This window comes from Taudactylus pleione, unplaced genomic scaffold (assembly GCF_031769625.1).
Source record: "Taudactylus pleione unplaced genomic scaffold, aTauple2 ptg000083l, whole genome shotgun sequence".
Lineage (NCBI taxonomy): Eukaryota > Metazoa > Chordata > Amphibia > Anura > Myobatrachidae > Taudactylus > Taudactylus pleione.
This window is the reverse complement of record NW_028284485.1, coordinates 3,134,960-3,158,047: the sequence shown is the minus strand read 5'-3', so window position 1 is coordinate 3,158,047 and position 23,088 is coordinate 3,134,960. Positions and strand designations below refer to the sequence as shown.

Below are 23,088 nucleotides of genomic sequence, written 5' to 3'. Positions count from 1 at the left end.
TGTCAAATGTGATTGACAGAACAGGGCGTTTTTGGGTGTTGACGGGGGTGGAGATGAAAAAACGCAGGCGTGGCGAGGCGTTTTTGGGGCGTACATACATTAGCAGATGCGAACGTCAAATGTGTTCGGACCGTCTCATACGTCACTGGAACATCCGCTTTCCCTTCAAAATGCTCGCACAGCTTAGGGTCAGGATTACTCGACCACATTGGCGATGGCCTTCTCCTCCGTCCCGGGACTCAACGATGGTGCTGCGATTAATCGCGGCTGGTCAGTAAAGTAATTAGTGTTGGATTGAAAACCGGCTTGGTATGTGTTTGGGAAGCAGTTTATTGGGATAGCACAAAAGCGTACGCAGGTGGAAATCAGAGCTGCTAATGTCATGATTACACAATCAATTAGCGTACATTTTTGGTGTTTTATTTTGGCCACAATTTGTTGGTTATGGCCTATTGTAACAATAATGTCATCATGTTTTAATTAGCTCCCCTTTTTTTTGGTTTACTGTGGAATTTGCATCGCTATGTGATTTTTTAAACGTTCCTTAAAGAGGCCTTTTTTTTTTTTAAGAGGGTCAGTTTTTGCCTTTAGGGCCAGGATTAAATGTAACCCATTTGTACAATAATGTCACAATACAATCTCAGTTTTTTGTTTTAAATTTATTGTTTAAACACAAACAAATTGGCCTAATATTTTGTTGCCTTTTTTTGTGGCAAAGATATTTGTTAAAAAAAAAAAAAAACCCATAACTGCTAACATAAGCGTAAATACAAAATTTAAAAACATTTCACAAGAAAGGAGAGGGAAGTTTTGACCAGAAAGGAATATGAGCCAAGCACAGAAGGAGTGTGGGAAAAGTCGCCATTGCTGTCACCGTTTTCTCGCCCGTTTGGCTGGGTGAGGGTGGGCGCCAGACCGGGTCCGGGATGCCATCGGGCTGGCCTGTCCAGAGGCAGATGTTGTGGCCTCTGGACTAGGCACAGGGCTAGGCACATTTGGAGGATTGGCTGATGTTGTGCCAGAGGTGTAGGATCCGGATGTTCCGGCAGGAAGGGAGGTCGGCTCCACCATGTGCTGGCGAACGAGCTGCTCCAGGGCATCGGCGATGCGGATGTTGGCCCTGGTATTTTCCGCCAGGGCCTGAGCAATGGTCACGTTGGCCGCAGCATTTTGCTCCAGGGCCTCAGCCACCCGTATCAGACTGGCGTCCATCCTCTGCAGAATCTCCGTATGGCAATCCGATTTAAAATTGAGTTCTGTGAGGAGGCCCACTGCCTGCGAGGGGGCACGCCCTGGACTGGCTTCTGCAGGGTCCTCAGCCGGATGTACTGGTTCCTCCCCTGCAGAGCCAGCAGAAATTCTGCGGCCAAGGCTCCCCTCTGGAGCAGACTCATCCGCCTCTGTCTCTGTTATGAAAATTGCGAAAAGACTCACATTAGAATCTACATATTGGCACAATAGCATTTCAGAGTTGGTGACATCACAAGACTTACCTTGGCCAACATGAGGAGCCGCAAAGTCTGGCATGTCCGTATCCATGTTGGACACGCCAAACACCTCCACAGCCTGCACACACCCCTGTGCCAGCTCTTCTAAGTCTGTCAACTCCAATGACACAGGGGTGGGACCCCCACCTGTCCCCCTTGCATGCCTAGCCCTGTCAGCAAGTTTTTGCTTGAGACGATATTTGAAGTCTGCCCATCTGTGGAATGAAATTGGACCCATTATCCTTTTTTTTACAATGGGTTTGTTTATAGGATGGGAAAGTGTTTACTTACCGCCGTTTGACATCCCGGGCTAGACGGACATAATCACCCACCCTATTGACAGCAACGGCGACCTCCTCCCACATTCTCCACTTCTGGCTTTGGCTCATATTCCTGGCTGCCTGGGGCAGGATGTCAACGCACTTCTGGATCAAAACCTCCATCTCCTTGCTTGTGAAATGTGGCTGCCTTTTTTTTTTGGCAGCTTTGGCGGGTTGACTGGGGCCAGCAGTCTCTTCCATGTCATCCTCCTCACCTATTTGGGTAAATATGCAGATTTAGCCACTTCACAACTTGACCAATATATTTGTTTGAAAATAATCATTGAGACAAAATGCATGAAGGCCTTACCGCCGGAATTTTGGCCATTGTTTCCCTGGTCTGAAGCCATGTCTCTGCTTCCAGAATGCAATCAACCAGAAATTCAATGTGATTTCGTGACGTATTTATACATGCGTCCTTTGTTTGCGGCCGCATCATTGATTGTGCGTCCCTATGATTCATCCTTAATTTGTGCGGGAAAATAAACACTATTTATGGCTTGGTGTGTGTGGAGTCGAGGTTGGGTTGTTGGATTGTTGGCGGTTAAGTTGTTTGGATTTGGTTGTTTGCGGTTGGAGGATTTGGCAGAGTTGGTTTTTTGTTTGGTTTTGCTACAGTTGTTTTGGTTTTCCGTTCGCATTTTTTTGCTTTTTTCCACATCCATTCCTGATTTGGTAAGTTTTGTGCAGTCTAATTTGTGGCCAATTGGTGTCTACTTCTGTTTTTTGTTTAGCTATTTTTTTTTAACACTAATTTCATCTTTTTTAGTTTGTTTTGGCTTTCGGACCCCAAGACCTTTTTTTTGGAAATCTTATATATTCGAGTTGGGTAAGTCCATTTTTTTTTTTGCATTTGCGAATTAATTACCGCATTTTTGACTGTTGGTGTAGTGACTTGCATTTGCGAATTAATTACCGCATTTTTGACTGTTGGTGTAGTGACTTGCATTTGCGAATTAATTACCGCATTTTTGACTGTTGGTGTAGTGACTTGCATTTGCGAATTAATTACCGCATTTTTGACTGTTGGTGTAGTGACTTGCATTTGCGAATTAATTACCGCATTTTTGACTGTTGGTGTAGTGACTTGCATTTGCGAATTAATTACCGCATTTTTGACTGTTGGTGTAGTGACTTGCATTTGCGAATTAATTACCGCATTTTTGACTGTTGGTGTAGTGACTTGCATTTGCGAATTAATTACCGCATTTTTGACTGTTGGTGTAGTGACTTGCATTTGCGAATTAATTACCGCATTTTTGACTGTTGGTGTAGTGACTTGCATTTGCGAACTAATTAACGCATTTTTGACTGTTGGTGTAGTGACTTGCATTTGCGAACTAATTAACGCATTTTTGGCGGCTTATTCATCATGTAAACCAGTTTTGCTTTTCCCTTTTCCATTTTTGGGGGCCATTTGAACCCTATTTGACGTACGGTGTGCAATGTCGTTTTCATCGATGGCCAAATGTGTGTTTCGCCTATTTTATGTGTTGGCTTGCAACAATTTGAAAAATAATAATTCACCCTCAAAATTTTTGATGTCTCATTTTTGGCTTTTTTACAGTTTATACGTATCATGACAATACCCCGGCATGTAAGCAGCTATGGATGGTATCAGAAAGCTAAGTTGTTTTTTGTTACTTTTGGGGTGCCTCAAAAGCCTTAAATTGTAAACTTTGAATTTCAGGTAGATCTGGGGCGCATTGTTCTGGCCCTGCTCCCTGAAGACGACCAACCTCAAACTCGTCCCAGGCGTAGGCATCGTAGACATGCAAGGCCCCAGATATTTCGAACACGTGTCACCCTTTTTGGAATGCCCGATGATGAGGTTTTAAGACGCTACCGTCTACCTCCCAAAATCATCATAGACACTCTCTCATTAATAGAAAGTGATCTTGAGCGGCAAATTGACAGTCCAACAGCAATACCACCACTGACGCAATTTATGGCGGTGTTACATTTCTGTGCCTCAGGATCGTTTCAAACAACGGTGGGAATAGTGGCGGGCATCTCCCAATCCTCCTTTTCCCGGATCCTGAGGGCAGTGATGGAGGCACTTTTCAAGCACCTCCATCATTTTATTAAAATGCCTTTGGATATGGGTGCCCTTAGTGTGGCCAAGGCCAATTTTTACCAAATAGCTGGCTTCCCACACATCATAGGGGTTGTGGATGGTACTCACATACCACTTCAGCCTCCAGCACGGCTGGAGGCAATATTTAGAAACCGTAAACACTATCACTCCCTGAATGTAATGGTGGTATGTGATGCCTCCCTCCAGATCCTGTCCCTGAATGCTAAATTACCCGGAAGTGCTCATGACTCCTTCGTCATCCAGCAATCAGGGATATGGCAGAAATTAACCAACCTACAAGCTGGTGATGCGTGGCTTCTGGGTAAGTGGAGACCTTTAGTACATAACAATGTTAAGCTTGATACACAGTGTTCCTGATGTGGTCTATTTTTGTTCACAGGAGACAGTGGATACCCTTGCATGTCCTGGCTGCTCACTCCTTATTTGGCTCCCACACCAGGGCCACAAAGTGCGTATAATTCCGCACTTACAGCCACCAGGCAAGTGGTGGAGCGCTGTATCGGCCTTTTAAAAGGCCGATTCAGATGCCTCCACTGCTCTGGTGGCGAGCTCATGTATGTGCCGGATATGGTGTCTAAAATTGTGGTCCTGTGTGGGATATTTCACAACATTGCCATAAGGAGTGGTGTCCCAATGCAGCCAGAGGATGCCTTACCTGTGGATGGCCCCCCCGAGGTTGGTCGAAGGTCAGTATGTGGGGGGGCCATACGCGATGATGTGGTGGCCAGATTTTTTAGGTAAGTTTGAACAAAACTCCAGTGTTTATACCTAATGTGTTTGTGTTTGTTTGCGAACATCTAATTTTTTTTTTTTCTCACCATCTTCTGTTTGTTCACATAATCTTTGGCACTCCAACGCTCACTACTTCCTGCTACCCTTACCAAACCTGGATCTGGTCCTTTTGGGCATATATTCTGGAACCCATATCGCAACGCCATGTTTGTGGAATCATGTTGGCATGGTCCTTCGTCAACCAGTTCTTGATGTTTTGTTTTTATTTAATTATTTCTTGGTATGTGTTGTATTTGAATTTATCACTGTGTTCTTTTTTTGGGAGTGACCACTTTGTTTTCTCTGTTATGTTGTGAATAAATGTTTGGAGAGTGAAATGGTCTTCCTTTTTTGGGACGTTAACAGCAAGTGTAACCAGGTTAACACAAGTTACATTTGACTAAGGGGTAAACCAGTACTGACGCCAGTTGAGCTAAACTGAAATATGTTTTCAGCTTCCCAATCCACACCAAAAGGAAGCCTGGCCCAACCTTGGGATTTGTAAGATTGGCCTAAGCAGCTTGCGCACCAACTAGGAACCTGGAAAATGTAGAAATATGTAATTGACACTAAACCCAAAAAGGGAAATGACATTGTTACTGTTATGTGTTTCTTGTGTCTGTTTGACATACAAAGACAAAACACAATCTAACTTTTAAAAAAGGGAAATCCTTGCAGGAACAGTCTACTTATGTCATGCTAAACTATCTTGGTTTTGGTTTTTAAAAATGAGCCACAACGTATATTTGTCTTAATAAATTTATTTAGAAAATATAACAAAAAAAAAAAAACTACTGGCGAAGGAGGCCAGACAGCCGGTCGAGGGCCACCAGAATGCCGATGACATGTTGGCGCATCTGCCCCACACAATCCGCCACCTCTTGCCGACGCCTCTGTTCCTCTGTGGGTGAGAAAAGTGTGTGGGTTAATACAACAATAGGGAATCCACATTAAAAAAAAATAACACAACCAAATCACTCCTAAACCCCAACCCAAAAAAAAAAAGGGGGGGCTGGCAAAAATACAAGGCCTAGGTACAAATTCCCAGAGGTATGATATGTGTATGTTGAAATCACCAGGAAGAGGTAAAGGCAAACCTTCAAAATCACCCAAAGTCAAGCCACAAAAACACGAAGAAAGGCACGACACATGATTACATACAAACAGTTTGTGCTTTAAAAAAAAAAAACATACCGGGAGACAAAACGGGAGCTCCGGAAATACCTCCATCATCCTCCTCGGAGGATCCGTCATTACCCAAAGAATGGGGAGGAGTTATGATGGACTCCGGGGAGGGGTAATTGGAAGAGGGGTGGGTGGAGGAGAGGGGGAAGTGGGACGGAGGGGAAGGAGGCACGACATTTCCAGGAGAGGGTCTGGGAAGGATGGGGAGGAGTGGGGAATAGGGGAAAGATTTGGGGTGGAGTGTTGGCTGGGGGTTGGGGATAGTGGCCGGGAACGCCGTCTGGATGGACGGTCACGGCGGAGTCTTGGCTGTCCCCCTAAAATATGACAAAGAAATTGCGGTTAGTTTATGGACAAATCCGGGCAACAAAACTCAAAAAAAAAAAAAAAAATAAGCCAAATAGCAGTAGAATGAATAAATCAGAAATAGAGGGGAAACATGCACACGCAGATATGAGTACAAATAAGAAATAGAACAGACAGGAAAACATGCTCACGCAGATATGAGTACAAATAAGAAATAGAACAGACAGGAAAACATGCACACGCAGATATGAGTACAAATAAGAAATAGAACAGACAGGAAAACATGCACACGCAGATATGAGTACAAATAAGAAATAGAACAGACAGGAAAACATGCACACGCAGATATGAGTACAAATAAGAAATAGAACAGACAGGAAAACATGCACACGCAGATATGAGTACAAATAAGAAATAGAACAGACAGGAAAACATGCACACGCAGATATGAGTACAAATAAGAAATAGAACAGACAGGAAAACATGCACACGCAGATATGAGTACAAATAAGAAATAGAACAGACAGGAAAACATGCACACGCAGATATGAGTACAAATAAGAAATAGAACAGACAGGAAAATATGCACACGCAGTTTGCCCCACAAACACAAACATTAAAACCACAATACATAACACTTACTTGCCAGGATCTGCATGCGAAAGCATGCCAGCAAGCGGGGCGTTCGCCGTTGCAGGTCGGACCACCTGCGCTCCAGCTGCCCGATGTTGCGGCGTGAGCCGAAGGACCGCAGGCGGGACCGTGCCTCCGCATACGCGGAGCGCTTCTGCCGGTTGGTCATGGGTTGAGGTTGGCTGGTGATCCGGCGATCCATGACCTCCGTAAGCACCAGCAGCTCGCGCCTGGTGAATGCGGAGACTCTCATGATGGCAATGGTGTTTTTCTTAAAAATCATTTTTGATAAAGTGTGTAAAAATTTTCTGATTGGCTAATGTATTTTGGAAATTAACAGGAGCAATTTTATTGGTTAGTGTATGAGTCATGTGTTCGACAGGGCCAGAAATCTCTGGAGAGTTATGATAGGCTTGATGCAGTGACATGCGTAAGCAAATTTAAATAAAGAAATGAACCCAGGGAAATATGCGGGGATCCACAGCAATAGTACAATTGTTTAATTGTGGTTCACATGTTTTTTGAACAATAAAAGCGAATGTTTCATCCGTACGTATTCTGCGGGTAAACACAAACACGGACAAGAGTAAAGTTTCTTGCATTGTGTTGAAAAAAACAAACAATTAAGCTAATTGATACATTGATTGGCATGATACGATTGATGGAGGTAGGCAGAATAAAGGAGCAGGTAATCGACATCTGACAAGGCCACTTCCTGTTTATACTTGTGCGTGCGTTCCTTTCAAGCCATTTTGGGGATGTACGCTCGCTATTTCGTACGCTTGTTAGTTAGAGGAGGGGTCGTCAGAGTTTTGGGAGGAATTTTAGATGCGAACGAAAATACGAGCGAGCCATTGAATTTAAATATTTTTGTACGTACGCCTAACGTACGTGCGCCCGCTTGCGAGTGGGTCTGAATCAGGGCCCATGTTTTTTCTGTCAGAAAGATGATGATGAGCAGCTGTATCAGGTGAGGACTATCAGGCTGGTAACTCTCTTAAACAAGCTGTTGAAAGAGGCAATAATGACACACTGACAACAAGACTGACCTCATGCATTGCACCAGGGGATGCGCATTCAATTGATGTTCACTATCACAAAACCTGCTGGACAAAGCATGTTTTCATGGACAGTGAGATGCCAGCACCAATGGAAGCAGAACAGGCAGCAAAGTACCTTTGTTACAGCGTGCAAGTCTGCTCGAGCTGATCAACCTCATTGATGTCCAAACACAGAACCATGCATGCGACCGTTAAGGGGTAGGGGAAGAGGTGCTCTGTGCCTGCATTCACTTGAATAGGATAGGAAGTCTGCACAGGGCACACAGTGACATTGGCATGAGTGGTGGGTGAAGGTGCTGCTGCCACCAGTCTGTATATTGCTGCCGGTCATGTGGGCCACTCCAGCAACAGGGCCCTTATGCAATGCAATACAACTAAAAACAAAAATGTTGGCAGAAGCGATTTCATCATGGGCGAAGATGCAGGCAACAGCTAGTATATATAAAAAAGGAAACTGCATATTTGCTTAGGACAAAAATGCTTTTTCATTCTATTTTTCTAATATCCCCACCTCAAGAATACTGGAATTTTACAAAATGACATGAACATGTGGGTGGCACAATTATTAATTAGGGCTTAATCAATTGCATTGCTTATGGCAACAATAATGTATAATGAGCAAAAGCTGAAATATGCAGAAATATGAAAAAATATATGGTTGGCAAAATCTCATTATGTGTTGCTTGCTATATTTTATACTTAGTCACTCTGGTGCACTTACATCCATTCTCTAACAAACCGCAAGTAATATTGGTTTACTATTGAATGGCACACAATACAATTATAAGTATAAGCTATCAGAAAAACAATGTTTCCATTTGCCTTTATACATACATGGCTGCCATCTTGGAATTTACAAAATGGCTGCCGGAAAACAATGTTTTCATCTATAACTCGGCTTCTAACTAACATAGAAATTTGATTTTCACAGCTGAACTTTTCAGGGCCAAAGAATCAAATGCTCTTAGTTGCAGATGTTGCAAATGTGTAGAGACAATTGTTACAGCAGTTCTTGTATTATATTGCAGTTTATATATTGTAGTATACAGCAGTTGTTGGATTATATTAAATTATATTAGATTTTTTGTTCTGTTTTCTGTGTTGTAGGCTTTAAACATGAGTAACAAACCACAAGCTGCTGAAGGGGCTACATGTCCAGCTCAGGAGTTTATCAACTGGAAGTAGTGTATACTCTATCAGTCTGGTGCTGACAATGAACAGTTGGTGCTACATCCATGGATAGACTCCTACCAGTGTGTGCTGGATATAGTAGTAGAGATGGCCAGTGCGTTGATGGCAACTACGTTGAAGTTCAATGACGACTGCAAAGCTGTACAGTAAATACACTCTGTGCACATCAATCAGTCTATCATCATTGTTGCTATGCAAATGCAATTAACAAGGACCAAATCCAACATGCCCAAGACAATCATGCACATGCATTAGCTACTGGCCTCCACACTGCCAAGAAACACAGAACAAAGCATACCTACCTATGGAAGATATCAAAACCACATATGTCAATATGTTTGGCACAGAAGGCTTAGAAAATCACATACCTTCATTCAATAGAAAGTAGCTAAAATAAAACATCCTCAATGCCTTGCAACACCTGAAGTCATGTCTGCCAAAAAATCAAAGGAAGTCAGCTGTTCTCTATTGCCCAGAGGCATGCGAGACAGCATGGTTCATTCTTCGATGGAAAGTCATGATAATGAAGAGGACAACATGGACACTATCTACAAAGCAGAAAACCTGATAAGGAAAAGCAATGCAAACTTTACCAAAGCAGCCAAGGATGCAAACACCATACAGGTCGCCAGTAACATCCATGACGTTCCAGTTAAACTGTATACCATGATCTGCTGGATCATGATAGGACCTGCTGAGAGCCTACAATCTCAAAGGAGGTCCACAGCTGTTGAAAGAGCAACACTCACAGTCAGAACACTCACAGTCAGAACATCATGTATGGTTCAAATCAAACTGACAGGTCAACTACATTCCAGTAAGAGAATCAGCTTCATTCCGGCCAACATGTGCACGTGAAAACCCACAAGTTCTGGGATTGGCTCTGACTGTTCATCAAGGCAATGGTAAACTACCTACATTGAGTTGAAGCAATCCCATTCTTTTTCACTGCAACCTGGAATGCTGACCTGGATCTTAATCTTCAAGTCGGAGAGCAGCTGAGCAAGCTCTTCTTCACCTATGACTGGATCAAATACAAGCGACTCTGGCCCAGATACATCTCTGACATGCATAATGTGAGGACCAATCACCCTGAAACCTGGAAAGAGCTGCAAGCAGGCAACATTGCAGTCATGAAGAGTGACATTCCCTTTGTATCAATTGGGGCGGACCACACATGCGAAAATCTGTACAAGCTTATTAAAACTTATTCCGGACTCGTCGGCATCTCAAACAATGCAAATGCCAGACAGAGGTTATTCATAGTTACAGCAGAACTATCCCATGTTGCAAAAGACTTCAGGAATCAGTTTGACCTTGATCTGGACAAAAGCAGAGAGCATCAAGACCTTAGGCCAAGTGCTATGAAGAGGGAGCATTATACCATAGATAAGATGAAGGCAGCCATTCTAAAACATGGAAACCCATTTGTTGATGAAGGTGACAAGCTATACAATGCTATCACTCATGCATACATAACTGATGAGTATGTACCAACGATCTTGAATGAAGATGTGACAGGTCAAAAGCTGTATGAAGACTAGGGGTGGGATGTAATAGAGAGCGAGTCTGCTGGAGGTGTGGGATGCAGACTGATCTCAATAGATTTTTTAAAATTGCAGTCATTTACAAGGCAAAGCCAGATCAGCTTTGCCTTGTAAATGACTGCAACTTTAAAAAAATGACACAAACATAAAACACATCCCAATGTCCAGGTTCCTTTCACATGAAAAGACAAATGCTGATCTGACCAACTATCTTGCTGCAAAGACTCTACGGTACAACAGTACATCAAACAAACTGGTCATCACCTCTTCGTCAGGGCATACCAGTTGCAACAAAGACTTGCTTTTCCTACGTATTTGCGCTCCATTTAAACAGCTGTGGAACCCATATTATACCTCTTTTGTTACAATTAACACTGGAGACTTTGTTTCTATTTGAGACTATTATTTACCATCTGGCTTTGCAATCAGCATCACTGAGGTTTCAACATAGGCTTCCTTGCTACCAGTTATTACCAGTCATCAAGCTCTCATACAATTGTTTTTACTATTGATTGTTGTGTGTTATTATTATTTATTTACTCCTGGGAGCAACTAGTTTTGTTCTAGTTCTGTGATTGTTTATATGTACTTATATTATATTAAATTTTATACATTTTGCATTAATTTTGTGTTTTTCATGATGGTATAAGTGCCTTTGCAGTATTTCCCTGTATAGCTCTCTTTTTGTATTGGAGACAGGCAATATCCAATTCTGCAAATTGGCAGCTGTACCCTCTGAGTTTAATCACCACAGGTCTCCATCTGGCACCAAGGTTATTTTGTGATTACATTGTTGATCTACCAGGCTGTCCTGGCATCACAGCGAAACCCACCAGATGCACGGATGGTTTTCTTCTCTCCAGACACAGATGTCCTATTGTTAGTCATAGCAATCTGTGACCTCATGCTTAAGAATACATCCATTTCCATGGCCTCTGGGGTTATGGAGATAGAGCCAATATGGAGAGCCATAGGGGCAGAAAGAGCAAAGGATTTTCCAGCATTCCATGCATTCCCTGGTGCTGACACAACTGGAATGTTCTCTCATATAGGCAAAACAACCTTGCAGCAACTCTACATTAAGGCAGGTATAGATGTAATACGCTCTCTGCAGATGCTTTAAACAGAGACAAAAGTGACAGAAACTATGTTGGTCACTTTGGTTAGCTTTGTCTGTGCAGCCTACTCCCCCAAAGGCATCCAAATCAAGACAATCCCCAAACTATGATGGCATATCTTCTGCAACCATACAGTATGGTGGAAAGTGAAGTTACCTCCTACTCTTGAAGTTCTGAGACAGCATGTCCTGAGAGTCCATATCCAAGCCAGAGTGTGGGGAAAGGCCAGCATTGCTCTGCAGGATATTCAGTTGGATCCACTGCAAAATGGCTACCACAAGCAGTCCAATCGCCAGCTGAAATCAACCATGACAATTGCCCTTCTAGCTCCAAAGGCCATCATTGAGATGGTTAGCTTCAAATGCAAAACAGAATGTTCTTTTGCCAGATGTTCTTGCAAAACAAATAACTTATCCTGCACCAACCTTTGTCAGTATGGCAGTGAGTGTGAGGAAGACATACAGAATAACTATAGAAGTGGTGATGACGAAGATGCCGACAATATGTAAGACTCATTGTATTATTGCATTGATATTGGTTACAAAATTAAGTATACATTATACAAAATAAACATATATATATATATATATATATATATATGAAAAAAAATGCACAACACCTATAAATCCATTGACAGGTGCAAGGCCACATAAACGGTAATATGGAGAACCGTCCACTTGTAGATCCACCAGGGGCTCAACTAGAGATGAGGCCAGCACTCAATAAAAGGCATAGATAAATCTTTAAATCCAAGAGAAGGTTTTATAGCAACACCATAGTGAATGACAAGTACATCTTTACATCTTTGTTCAGCATATCATACATTACAGCTGGTGTGAGCGTCAGTGCATCAGAGCTCCTTCCCCTACTGTCAGATCCCTACAGCTGTTTCGGTATCAACCGTCAACAGGGGACGGATTTAAAGATTTATCTATGCCTTTTATTGAGTGCTGGCCTCGTCTCTAGTTGAGCCCCTGGCGGATCTACAAGTGGACGGTTCTCCATATATATAAATATATATATATATACAGTCAGGTGCATAAATATTGGGACATTGACAGAATTTTCATATTTTGGCCTCTATTCACCACCACAATGGCTTTGAAATAAAACAGACAAGATGTGCTTTAACTGCAGGCTTTCAGAATTAATTTGAGGGTAATTACATCAAAATCAGGTGAACGGTGTAGGAAGTACAATGGTTTCTATATGTGCCTCCCACTTGTTAAGGGGCCAAAAGTAATGGGACTATCAACTCAAAAGCTATTTCATGGACAGGTGTGGGCTATTCCCTCATTATTTCATTATCAATTAAGCAGGTAAAAGGTCTGGAGTTGATTCTAGGTGTGACATTTGCATTTGGAATCAGTTGCTGTCGAATCTCAATATGAGATCCAAAGAGATGTCACTATCAGTGAAGCAAGCCATCATTAGGCTGAAAAATCAAAACAAACCCATCAGAGAGATAGCAAAAACATTAGGTGTGGCCAAATCAACTGTTTGGAACATTTTTAAAGAGAAAGAACTCACCGAAGAGCTCAGCAACACCAAAAGACCCGGAAGACCACGGAAAACAACTGTGGTGGATAACAGAAGAATTATTTCCCTGGTGAATAAAAACCCCTTCACAACAGTTGGCCAAATCAAGAACACTCTCCAGGAGGTAGGTGTATATGTGTCAAAGTCAACAATCAAGAGACGACTTCACAAGAATGAATATAGAGGGTTCACCACAAGATGTAAACCATTGGTGAGCCTCAAAAACAGGAAGACGAGATTAGAGTTTGCCAAACAACATCTAAAATAGCCATTACAGTTCTGGAACAAGGATCAACTTGTACCACAGTGATGGGAAGAGAAGAGTATGGAGAAGGAAAGGAGCTGCTCATGATCCAAAACATACCACCTCATCAGTGAAGCATGGTGGTGGTAGTGTCATGGCGTGAGCATGTATGGCTGCCAATGGAACTGGTTCCCTTGTATTTATTGATGATGTGACTGCTGAAAAAAGCAACAGAATGAATTCTGAATTGTTTTGGGCAATATTATATGCTCATATTCAGTCAAATGCTTCAGAACTCATTGGATGGTGCTACACAGTGCAGATGGACAATGACCCGAAGCATACTGCAAAAGCAACCAAAGACTTTTTTAAGGCTAAAAAGTGGAATATTATGCAGTGGCCAAGTCAATCACCTGACCTGAATCTGATTGAGCATGCATTTCACTTGATGAAGACAAAACTGAAGGGAAAATGCCCCAAGAACAAGCAGGAACTGAAGACATTTGCAGAAGAGGCCTGGCAGAGCATCACCAGGTATGAAACCCAGCGTCTGGTGATGTCTATGCATTACAGACTTCAGGCTGTAATTGCCTGCAAAGCATTTGCAACAAAGTATTAAAAAGTGAAAGTTTGATTTAGGATTGTTTAGTTTGTCCCATTACTTTTGGCCCCTTAAAAAGTGGGAGTCACATATAGAAACTGTTGTAATTTCTACACCGTTCACCTGATTTGGATGTAATTACCCTCAAATTAAATCTGAAAGTCTGCAGTTAAAGCACATCTTGTTTGTTTCATTTCAAAGCCATTGTGGTGGTGAATAGAGGCCAAAATATGAAAATTCTGTCAATGTCCCAATATTTATGCACCTGACTGTATGTATATATATATATATATATATATATATATATTAATTACAAAATTAAACCCATTTCTGTCATGAAGAGTATTTTGGTAGTTAATGGTCACTTCCTTAGTGCAATGTTCATGTATGATCACTTGTAGAACATTGAATAAAATGGAAAATATCAGTATAAAAGGTTTGTGGTTGAATCTACATTATCTACTTTGGTACCATTTAATTGTTTTTCCCTGAAAATGGTAGTTCAGCTGTGAAAACTCAAATTTCTATGTAAGTTAGAAGCAGAGTTATAGACAAAAACATTGTTTCTGGCAGCCATTTTGTAAATTCCAAGATGACGGCCATGAATGTATCAAGGCAAATGGAAACAAAGTTTATAGAAATGTATAGTTCTCCTACTCTCCACAAAAATCCAACAAAATTATAGAGTGAACCTGGGGACTATGAGGTCTTCAACATTAAGATCAATCACAGGGGGGGGTTCAATGAGCTACTGTGTAGGAATGTGCAGAAAAAAACATTACTTAAGAAGCAGATGTCTTCCTAAGTCTAACCTAAATATCTCTTACTTTAATAAAAAAATGCCTCCAGCTTCTGCCTATAGTATTGGATTTAGCAGAACACATAGGGCCTGATTTAGCAATGAACGTAACTGCGAATGCAATAGCGATTATGCACTCAGTGCGATAGTATGCTAATCCATTGTGATCACAATACCGCTGCTACACTACACAAGGATGCCTACTTTATTTAGCACACATCCGTAATGTCTAGCAAGACTGCAAAACCATCGTTACAATTGAATACCATTGCAGCCTCATGCACACTTGCACAAGCACTGACCTTACACAGAAATTGCTAACTTCCACGCAGGCTATGAGTCCACAGTCTACTTATGGCTTCGTAATGGCTAATTTATGCATGACCCTGCAAGGCGTCCAAATGCACTGGGACACCTGCTTTATCCCCCAGTCACCTCCCACAAATGACACTTCCTGTCAGTCACTCTATAATGGGATGTGTAGCCATGTGATTGCAGTCCCGATCGTGGATCATTCACGCACTGTGACTCATACACATGCACAGTGCGTAACAATCGGCCGATTGCACGGGTATTCGCAGTTGCCATCCTTGCTGAATCTGGCCAATAGTTGTGTTTTCAATGCAAGCTTTGCATTGCATTATTTTATTAATTAAATTCTCTTTTGTCCAATTGTCAAAATAATAAATACTATATTTATTGCTATTGTAGTATAATGTACTAGTTTAGGCATGGTTCTACTGTATATGTACTTTATTTTCATGAAATAGCAAATAGATCATTGTGATTCATAAACAATAAGGTGTTTAAACACAGGTGCTGAATCTCTGGACACAAACATGAAGTGACGGCCGTACCCGAAGCTGTTGTGATCATGACCAATGGAGCAGTGTTATGATAATAACTGCGCTTAGTGGAGAGTTTAAAAATAAAAATTGCAGTTATAGACAATAATTTAAAGAGGATGGGGCTGGGCTGCACATCCTAATCTTAAACATAATAATAGGTGCTACCATGCTGAGACCTGTACAGAAGAAAAAGAGGGGGATAAGCAAGTGCACACTATAAACTATATGAATTCTAATAATCAAAATATTTAGAATAAATTCCAACAATTAACAGTTTTTTTTAATAAGGCTTCTTAGTACATGTTTGGCCAAAAAATGTATCCCCACCTACCACATCACAGTGAACATCTTAAGGTGAATCTGTAACATCCCTAATAAATATATTATAGATAAGTTATTTAATGTGTCAGTATTAGGGATGTTATGAGGAACCCACCATAAAAGGCTCACAATGACATGGTAGGTGGGCAAACATCTTTGGCCAAACATGTACTAAGAAGAAAAAAGCAAATAGAGGAATCACAAGCAAACTGATAAAAGTTTTATTCCAAATAATGAGCCTCAAATATCAATAATATAATAAATAGAAAAAAGAAAAAGCAAAGTCAATGTAATACAAATATACAATATAAAAACCCCTGGTACCAATGTTTTAGAAATGCACATATGGTTAAAATTGAAAATTCAGAATGATGTACATATTCAGATTAGAAGGAGACACATGTAGTAAAAACTGTTGGTTATGTTTCTATTTGAGGTCTATTCATTGTAGAGCAAAAGCAGTTTTGTAACTACCTTCCCAATTGGTGATTGTAGCAATGTCAATTGGTTTGTTGCTGACACCGGGCTTCACTCACAGGACCATGTTTTCCAGACAGTAACAATGTAATGCCTTGATGCCAGAAAAAAAAACATTCATATGGTATAGTGCATACTTTTGTGTAAAAATTACAAAATAAATTGCTTGTCTACAATTCAGCATATTCAGAGAAATTAGCGCATAAACACACTAATGGAACTGGAGATACCCTAATGGAAAAGAGATCCTTGATGAAGGCAATAACTTTATTCCAGAATTACCTAATTTTCCAATACTCCCACTTACAGCAGAGAAAGGAATTGGAGCTAATATGACATTTATGACATTCGCCAGAGTTAGTAGGATTAATTTGTACAGGTCTCTTTAAGTTCAGAGAATTGGTAAAGTTTACTTTCCAGGATTGAAAACTTTTGAAGAGTTTAATAATCCTTTATCTCACCAAATATGAAAGTGAATGTTTGAGAGGAATGGGGGAAAGGCAGGATTACCCCAAAGAATAATATAATAAGCATTAGCTCCAAGTGGCTGTGATGTTTTGAATTCCCATAAAATTCTTTATATGATTTGTTGAATATTAATGATGTATTATTGACTAGTACATTAGTCAATAAATTACTTCTTTTAAGTTTCCAGTTCAGGGAAAGCCAAGCATGAAATGTATCATGGAATAGAGGACTGAAGGATTTGAGGGGGGATATAGGAGGGCTTACAATGCAAAAAACACTGGAAAAACAAAGCCCCTCCTAGTTTAGGATCTGTAAATTCATAGCCGTCTAGCAACCAATCGACAACATATCTGAAATATACTGAAAGTGAATAGGTGCCATAATCAGGAACTCCTATACCTCCAGTCCATCTAGAAGCAATTACTTGTTTCAAAGCTATAGTGTTTTTTATTTCCAAATGACACATGTCATTATCTACACAAAATGGTGTAGCTAGCACTTCAAGGGTGCAATATTAAAGCAGCCTCAGGTGCTCAACATAGGGTATCACATAACCCAAAATATAGAAATAGGAACAATGTGAAGGCACCTCTGGGCATTTATAATAAACAATGATGAACAATGAACAACAAAGAGAATAATACTATACTTGTTTAATAGATAAAAGTTTTCTGACGTCCGCAGTATATATATGTAATAAAAGATAGAAAAAAAGGAGTACAACAGTGCAAAAAAACTTTTAGGTTGTTTATTCAATTAGCTTATAAGCCATAACATTTTTAATAAGGCTCTAATCATGAGCACAACATCAAATAAACAAACATAAAAAACAATGAAGAAATATATTGCAAGTCTTTATAAGGATGGGCCACTACCAAATAGAAAATGTAAAACAGCATTGTATTGCAAACAGGGGATACCTGGATTTCCCCTGTGTGACTCACTGTTCATATGTATCCAGGTGGGGTCCTCAAACATCATGCAGCAGCCTGACATGTTTCAAGCACTCGGGCTCTTTATCAAAGGTGATGCATGCTGTGTCCTCTGTGGAGATATTTATACTGAAGTATTTGGTCCATTTTCAGGGACTTCCAGTTTTGTGGGACCTCTACTACTTGTTTGACCGAAACCAGAAGTCGTCATCGATGTTTACCACTGGACCGGAAGTTGTGATTTTCCAAGCTAAGAAGGCTGTATAGACTTGGTAAGGATGAGCCAAACAGGCTAAAGTGAAGAGCAGGATGCAGGGTGGTTTTTGAAGTAACAGATGGTGTCTTTAAAATTGATGCCGGACCAGAAGTCAATTTTAATACCGGTATTTGCCAATTGTGGGGGGAATCTCATGGCTGAAGAAGCCATCTTGGGATTTCCATATGAACATGTATATACATAAAAAAGGAAAATAAATAGTTAAAATAACACCTAGGTACACATGAAGAAGTGAGAGAACATATTAAAGAAGCCCTTAAAAAAGACCTAAACGATGACAAATAAAATATCTAAAATATGAGATGTTGTAAAAGGACTATAAGATGAGATAATGTAAATAAACAATACTATAAAAAAGGGTAATCCATAAAATATACTAAAGTATTTATAGGAACCTCTAGCAATTGCTAGGACCGAGATGGAGGTGTTGGAGATACGTGGCACATCGAAGAACAAACACAAGAAGTATAGTTAAATCATGGCAGTTTACTAAATAAATGATATGATGGACCAGTGAAAACACAACATGTCAGTGGTGCAATAAGGAGCTGAAACCATAGTACAGTCAATAGAATATACTGTAGGTTTACAGTCCAAACTAAAGTTGTTAAATGGCCAGGAGGCCTAGTAGACAGCAATGCATGAAACATGGTGAAGAAGCAGGATTGCTGGATGGCCTGGAGGGCCTAGCAGACAGCAATGCTTGAAACCTGGTATAGAAGCAGGATTGCAGTATGACCTGGAGGGCCTAGCAGACAGCGATGCTTGAAACCTGGTGTAGAAGCAGGGCTGCTGTATGGCCAGGAGGGCCTAGTAGACAGTGGTGCTTGAAACGTGGTGTTGAAGCAGGATTGCTGTTTGGCCTGAAAGGCCTAGTAGACAGCGGTGCTTGAAACATGGTGTTGAAGCAGGATTGCTGTTTGGCCTGAAGAGCCTAGTAGACAGCATAGATAGAAACATGGTTTAGAAGCAGGATAGCTGTATCGCCTGGAGGGCTCAGCAGACAGTGATGCTTGAACTGTGGTATAGAAGCAGGATAGCTGTATTGCCTGCAGTGCTCTGTAGACAGCGATGCTTGAACCGTGGTATAGAAGCAGGATAGCTGTATGGCCTGGAGGGCTTAGTAGACAGCGATGCTTGAACCGTGGTATAGAAGCAGGATAGCTGTATGGCCTGGAGTGCTCAGTAGACAGCGATGCTTGAACCATGGTATAGAAGCAGGATAGCTGTATGGCCTGGAGGCTGTGTAGGCAGTGATGCTTGATCCGTGGTATAGAAGCAGGATAGCTGTATGGCCTGGAGGCTCTGTAGACAGTGATACTTGAAACGTGGTATAGAAGCAGGATAGCTGTATGGCCTGGAGGGTCCTGGAGACAGCTTTGCTTGGACCCAGGGTACTTGGGTCACTTAAAAGCCGGTAAGCAGAATACACACAGCATGTAGAAAATATAGCGGGCAGTCTGGATGCACAGAGAGCAGATTGCATAACCAATAGTTCCACATGAAAACTCTATAGCTGACAGGGTGGCGACAGTCCAGGAAGTTCAAATAGGATCAGCTGCCTTTCAGGGAACACTAGGAGGAAACATGTGAAATCTCTGACGTCTGGGTCTCCTAGCAACTGGCAACCTAGAAGAATGGTCAGGAGCAGGAGGAATACTGGCAGGAGACAAGTCTTGGACTGGACTTGTAACAGAACCATTTTAACTCAAAGTATTTATTTAGACCCTCAGGGTGGGTGGTCTTAAGAGTATATATCCATTTTATTTAACTGTTTGCAAACAGAGATTCCTGGTCTCTATTTTTCCAAGTGGCTTTGTTGTTTTGGATTCCCATAAAATTCTTTATATGATCTGCTAAAAATTAATAATGCATCTTCTTAAAATGATCCAACAGTGAATGTGGATTGAGTCCTTTTCTTATATTTTGCAAGTGTTCTGCCATTCTGGTTTTTAAGGATCTGGAGGTATGACCAATGTAATATAGTCCAAATGAACATTCGATGAGGTAGACAATATAGGTGGTATGGCATAATAAAATCCTTTATTTGATATTTATTTCTTTAAATGTTAAAATCAATTATTTTAGATGTGTGATGTTTTACTGTTTTAAACATCATGCAACTAACACACCTATGAAAACCCTTTGTTCTTATAAGGTTAAAATAAGATTGCAAATAACTGTGGACCAATTTTTTTAAATTATCAGCACAGCAATAAATAAAACTTGGTTTAATGTGTACAACAGAAGTTAAAATGTGATATTAATTTAAAATATACCAGTGACATCTAAAAACATTTTCAAGCAGGGTGTGATGGCTTCCATTTTGTGTAATGAAGGCCCATTATTTATTTGTTTCAGGTTTTCTTGTCTTAGGTATTAAAATAAGATTCCTATCTGTGTTTAAAGTTTCTGTTTTCAAAACCTCTAGAAAGTTATTGCCCATTGTGTCAAGTTGTTGGTTACATAAATTATTCTCACTGCAGTTTCTTTGGATTTTGAGGAACTGGCTCCTGGGCATGCCATCTAACCATCTATTGAGATGCTCACTACTTTTTCAATATAACTATTTGTATCAGTAGATTTTTTGAAGCATTTTGTTTGTAGTTTATTGTTTTCAATATAGATGGTCAGATCAAGGAAATTGATCTCTTTCTTACTACAGTCAAAATAAAAAAATAATATTGAGTATATTGGTATTGATGAAAGAACAAAATTAATGTCATACTTCTTCTGAGCCTCTCCAGAAGAAAAGGACATCAGCAATATATTGAAGCCAGGATACCAGGTTCACCTCCCATGGATAGTTACACTAGATGTTATCCTCTTCCCACTTAGCCAGGAATAGTTTGGCATAACTGGGGGAAAACCTAGTACCCATCGCAGTTCCAATGCATTGAAGAGAATAGTCGCCCTTGAAAAATAAATAATTATTGTGTAAATTAAGTTGATGCTTTCCTTCAAAAATGTTCTTTGTATAATCTGGAAAGATCTGCAAGTATTTGTACCCCAACATAGGAAATCTTGGAGGGGAAAATCTGAAATGAGCATGGAAAAGAGAAAATTGGAGTAGTAGTTGACATATCTTTGCACAGCAATAGTAATTAGGACTTGGTAATGTTTATTAGATACCCCACTTGCATCCTGAAAGAACCAATTAGCCATAGAATTTCAGGAATGGAGAAAGCGGGATCAGATACGAATAACAGCATGTAATCACCGAACAGAGCAATTTTTAAATCAACATTACCAATTCTAATTCCTTTAAAAAACATTAGAAGCTTGAAATCAATAGGCAGAGGCTCCAATGCTACGGCAAATAGAAGTGGAATTAGTGGACAACCCTGCTTTGTCCCTTTTTGTATAGTGATCGGAAATGAAAGAAAAGCATTACAAGAGACTTGGGTCTGTGGTGAGGAGTATAGTACTTTTAAAATATTGACAAATGATTCTGGAAAGCCACAATATAGAAGGGTCTGGAATAAGTGATTCCAAATCACCATGTCAAATGCCTTTTTGGAATCAAGAGAAAATATAAAATTATCTTAGGAGGTGGCAGTGGAGGTAGATGTATGGATAGCTGAAATCACCCTTCTCACATTAACTTCAGGGTGGCATTGTCATATAAATCCTGCTTGGTTTGAGTGGATTATATTAGGTAATAGAACTTTCAAATGATCTGCAATAATTTTTGTGAGCAATTTATAGTCCAGATTTAGGAGTGATATTGGGCAATAGGAACTGGGAAGAGAAAGGTCTCCTCCAGGTTTTGGTAATATTTTCAAAATTGCTTAGTTGAAGTGAGGAGGCAATAGAGTAGACTTGAGAAGAGGATTAAGGACCCCAACCAGAGTGTCTCCTAATCTAAGTAGAAGAATTTGATAAAAATCACCACTGAAACCATCTGAGGTAGATGACAAGTCTATGACTGAGGAGGAAGGGGTGTCTGAATAAATAATAGAATAGAATGATCTCATTACTTTCGCCGTTTCGGCATTTGTAGAAGTAAAAGAGCCTTGAGGTGTTTTAAAATGATGAGTGACCATAGGAGGATGGGAGCCATTAAGTAAATTTGTGAGTAGCTTCCCAGTTTTGATACCAAACTTGTAGAAGCAATAATTAGCCCAAAATAGGTATTTATCACCTAGTTGTTCCAAAAATTCATCAAAATGTATTTTAGCTGTGAGATAAAGTTGTTTCTTATGGGAAGAAGGATAAGTTTTAAAGTTGCTGTCAGGTTGATTGGATATCCAAATATTGGTTGGCATACTTTTTGTTTGTAGAGGAGACATATGAAATAATGTCACCTCTAAGAGCAGACTTCGCCGTCATCTAAAATATAATTGGATTGGATTCTAGGTGAGAATGGTTGTTAATCCTGTATTCCTCCCAGGCAGCTTCCAATTTTTTCAGAATTTATATATTTGATTTGGATAAATATTCAGGGAATTTCCAGATTTTGGGTGAACTAGATTTATCTGAAATGTGCAAAGTAGCTGAAACTAGTGCATGGTCAGAAATAAAAATTGGTTCTTCTTGGGAATCTGTTATGTTAGGAAGCAGAAACTAAGAAACTAATATGTAATCTATTCTTAAAAGTGTGTGGTAGGTGGCTGATATTGATTCCTAATAGTCACTAGTCGCTATTTAGTGTTGCAAGTCGCTTAAGAAAGAATTGCTTTCCAGTCCAATTGTGTGGTTCCAAAGCACAAAAAGTTATTTATGTAAATAAAAAGTAACACAGTGAAAGATTTAACAATTAGAGTAAAAAGCAATCAATAATAGTACAAGCCGATACATACGCATGCGCACTGGTCCCAGTATACAGTCATCAATCCAGAAGTCTGTGATCATCAAAGAGGATG

The 23,088-nt window shown here is 40.3% G+C and overlaps 1 pseudogene; it reads left to right on the top strand.

Moving 5' to 3' along the window:
- The window catches only part of LOC148532123 (uncharacterized), a 65,315-nt pseudogene extending 53,816 nt beyond the window's left edge, over positions 1-11,499 (top strand).
- The last annotated feature ends 11,589 nt before the right edge of the window (positions 11,500-23,088 follow it).